Source organism: Sorex fumeus, unplaced genomic scaffold, assembly GCF_029834395.1.
Source record: "Sorex fumeus unplaced genomic scaffold, SorFum_2.1 ptg000100l, whole genome shotgun sequence".
In the NCBI taxonomy this organism is placed as follows: domain Eukaryota; kingdom Metazoa; phylum Chordata; class Mammalia; order Eulipotyphla; family Soricidae; genus Sorex; species Sorex fumeus.
This window is the reverse complement of record NW_026606157.1, coordinates 756,123-760,378: the sequence shown is the minus strand read 5'-3', so window position 1 is coordinate 760,378 and position 4,256 is coordinate 756,123.

Here is a 4,256-nt window from a genome sequence, read left to right as displayed (position 1 = left end):
GGGAGATGGTTATAAAAAATACCATTTATCTTTCTATTACACTTGAGGAAACATAGTTACAATAGTTTCACGATCATGATCACGACCATCCTGTTAATTCGTTGATTGCCTCGAGAAGGCCCCAGTAACGTCTCCTTCGTCCTAGTCCTGAGATTTTTTAAAAAGTGCCATATTCAAGGCTCTTTCAGAGTTAGGACAGTGAGACCCATCATTGTTACTGATATTTGGCATATTGGGTACGCCACGGGGAGTTTGCCAGACTCTGCCGTGTGGGCAGGTTACATTCGGTAGCCTGCTTATTTGTCCAAAGTAGGAATGAGATAATAAGATGTTCCGCTTCCAGGAGCTGGGTTTTATAGTCTCTGGGTCTTGGCCGTTGATAGGATTAGACAGCGCCAGGGGGCCAGTTGGTGGGTGTGACCCCTGCCTACTGGAATTTGGAGGATCTGGGTGGAGGACGCTCAGCCCCAACCCGAGTAGGCTTGGAGATCTCAGCCCCGGGACCCGCATGCCTTTGTTCCTCTGCCGGTACCTTCATGTGTGCGGAGAGTGGTCTCAGCATGGTGGTGGCTGGTTCTGCGGGTCTTCAGCTGCCGGAGCCCTGGTCGGGGCGGGGAGGGAAACTCAGCCCGCTCCCTCCAAGGGGCCCCAGTGAGGACAGCCAGGCGCGGGGGCAGGAGACTCTGCGCTCTTCTCTTCTGGGAGCTGGGTTTTATAGTCTCTGAGACTACAATAGTTTATGGGTTACTTTTGTATTGTTTTGTTTTGTCTTGTCTTATTTAGGGGCCCACACCTGTCAGTGCTCAGGGTTAACTTCTGGCTCTGCACTCAGGATCACTCCTAGGAGGGTTTCAGGTAGGCACCGATTCAATCCCAGGTCAGCTATATGCCAGGCCAGCACCTTACTCGCTTCACGGTCTCTCAGGTCATATTTATGTTTATGAAGTTAATGTTTTTGGTGAACAATGTTACTGCTTCTCTGCCACCCTCCCTCGCTCTCCTGATACTTCTTCCCACCACTTGCATCCCCAGCCAACCTCCCCCAGTGCTTGGGAACCTCCATTCTACTGTCAAAGTTCAGGGGTTTGTTAAGAATTAAAACCTCGTTGCTCGGCAACCTAAGAAGAAGTTCTTGATAGCATCTTGATATTCCTTCGTGATTTATGAGACCCTATAAACATTGTCATGAACACTCTTGTTCTGTCTTTCTCTCCATCCTCTCACTCTTAGGGGATTGCAAAGGGCTCCCTGGGCAAAGCAAGGTAGAACATGTAAACAAACCCAGAATAGTGACTGCTTTGAGTCTCTGAACTTCAAAGTCAATCTCTATACTGATAGTGTCCAGTTTACAATTTATGATCCTAACATTTTGCTTGTAAATTGGATTTTTAAGATGCTGAATGCAATTTCCCTGGAAAACAAAGTAATAAATCATATTTAAGTGCCCCAGGTGGCCCAGAGCAACCTATTTAACATATCACTTTTCTTGTGAAAAATACACTTAAAATAACATTTCGAAAAGGACATTTTTTTCAACAGTCTCACCCCCTCCTTTTTATCTTTGCTATATATTCTACCTCCAGCCTTCAACTCTTCACTATATATTTCACTAAAAACAGGGAATATTAGGAAAAAAATTAATAAATTGATTGGAATCACAAACACATCTAACTAGTGATCTTTCGAATAACCTAGAAAAGCAAGAGAAAATATTTTTTGTGGACTTGGTGAGACATTTTCTGGAAAGAAAGAATATGTGCACTGAGGCAAGTACAATTTATGGGAGATAAATTCCTATAAATATGCATCTACGGGACTGAGCAATTAGTAATCCACCAACATTTCCCTAAAGACCTCTCTGGGCTCTATAGATGGCTCCTCATTAGCAGTCAAAAAAATGAAGGTGAATTTGGAAACAACGCATTCATGCAGGAGAGGAAGTTTAATCACAGCAAGCCAACTTGGAACACCATAGTGTTAACAAACATTGTGAATCACCAAGAAAGATTTGGTAGCAACCATGTCATCCAAACTTCCTGCTATAAGGTTACATAGGTCTGCCAGGACCTAAGTACACTATAAGAAGCAATGTTTACATCTCATCTCTAAAGAATCCCTTCCCCATCTGCACGGCTTTCCTCGGTTTCCCCAGGAATAAAAACTCTCTGCTTCGACAGGATATTCTCTTCCTTCAGTCTTCCTTCATTCCTTCCTTCCTTCCTTCCTTCCTTCTGCCTGGTAAAGCATAATGAAATGTTGCTACCTGGGAAAACATAGGCAGAAACTATATATTTCCATTTAAAACATGTTAGATTATCATTCATTTTCTACATTTAATTATTTAAATTTAAAATGTTTATACTTAGAGTCAGGCCAGAGTGATAGCATAGCGGGTAGGGCATTTGTCTTACACACAGGCGACCCGGGTTCCATTCCTCCGCCCCCTTGAAGAGCCCGGCAAGCTACCGAGAGTATCCCGCCCCCCACGGCAAAGCCTGGCAAGCTACCCGTGACATATTTGATACCTCAAAAACAGTAAAGATAAGTCTCACAATAGAGATGTTGCTGGTGCCCACTGGGGCAAATGGATGAACAATAGGAGGACAGTGCTACAGTGCTATACTTAGAGTCAAAAAAGAGCACAGAGAATCTATCTTAATAGATTGCATTTAATTCATATGCAAAATAACATTTTTGCAACATATCGTCGATCTACAATTTATTCATGAGCTATTTCACAATGTTTTATGAGTCTTTGAAATCCACTATGCTCTTCTTACTTACAATTCATCTCAAAGTGCACCAGCCACATTTGAAGGACTCAAGAGCCACACACGGCCATGATCTACTGCACTGGATAGTGTTGCTTAAGAACACAGTAACATCTTTGAACTTAGTCCTATACCAAGTTCCTCCCCAGCTGGGAAGTTTCCTTTTCCTTCTACTTTCCAATAAACCTTTCTACTTCCTTCCCTCTTTCCTCCCCCAAAAGAACACTGAAACACTATAACACTGTAACACCTAAACAAATTCTATCACTAAATTTTGTTGTATTAGAATCACCATTTTTATTTTATTTTTGCTGCTGTTTTGCTTGTTGGGGCGGGAGGGACACACCCCAGGGTGCTCAAGGGCTACTTCCCATTCAGCTCTCAGAGGTTGCTCATACTGGTACACAAGAAACCAGGCAGTGCTGGGCATTGCACCCTGGCCTCCTACACAAAATCATGCTCCCCTGCCCGTTGACTATGTGGCCACGATCTCAACATTCAGATGCGGATATGTTCTTAGGAATTATCTAATACAACCCTCTCAACTCCCCAACAAAGAACTGAAATAATAATGCAATCAAAACAGAGAACTCCCAGTGACTAAGTTACATCTTTCTTTGTATACTATAACATATGTATATATATATATATATCATTAGAATTTACAATAAAAAGTTGCTAGCTATACCATAAAAATTACTATAGAATCTGCCTTTAAAATTTTTCCACTCCAGAAAATTTAGCACAATATTTTTTAATAAAAATTGAATTTCAAATACATTTTCCATGCCATATTATTGTATAAAGCAAGCCACCTGTTACTGTTTAGTGCCAAAACCAAAAAAGAAAAAGAAAAATGAGCTGGAGTGGAGGAATATTGTTTTGTAGAAAAAAGATCAATTCTGGTCTATTACTACATTTTTATTGTAGTATTTAACATTATGAAGTACTTAAACATCATGTTAACAGTATGATTGTTTAAATGACAACAGATATATAACCAACTCAGCTAGCATGCCAAATTAGTAATATGCTCATCCTCTGCCATGCCTCTCTGGGAAGGGGGCAACCAGCTCCAATTTATCTGTTCAGCTTTTGTTCCCAAACAATAGATAACATTTACAACCCACACTTTCAAATTTACTTTGCTCATTCTTTTTCTAGCTAAGTAGTCCAATTCAATAGAACTTTGGTGTGGGAGGAAAGAACAGACACATAAAAAGACTAGGATTCATAACAGATAGAGTGATATTTAATTACTTATCATTTCATTTTCTATGGAAGATTGAGAAAATTCACATCATACTGATTTTATACAAAAGTGGGTCTCTGGTTTTCCAGCTTAAATTTATTATTGTGATTCCCAGTAATTCACAGAATTATGCACCCAAGTCTCCCAGAAAAGGTTCCTAAAGAAAGCTTTGCCAGGAAATGAATAGTACAAATGAAGGAGAAGGGGCGACACACAACAGATAAAGCACAATG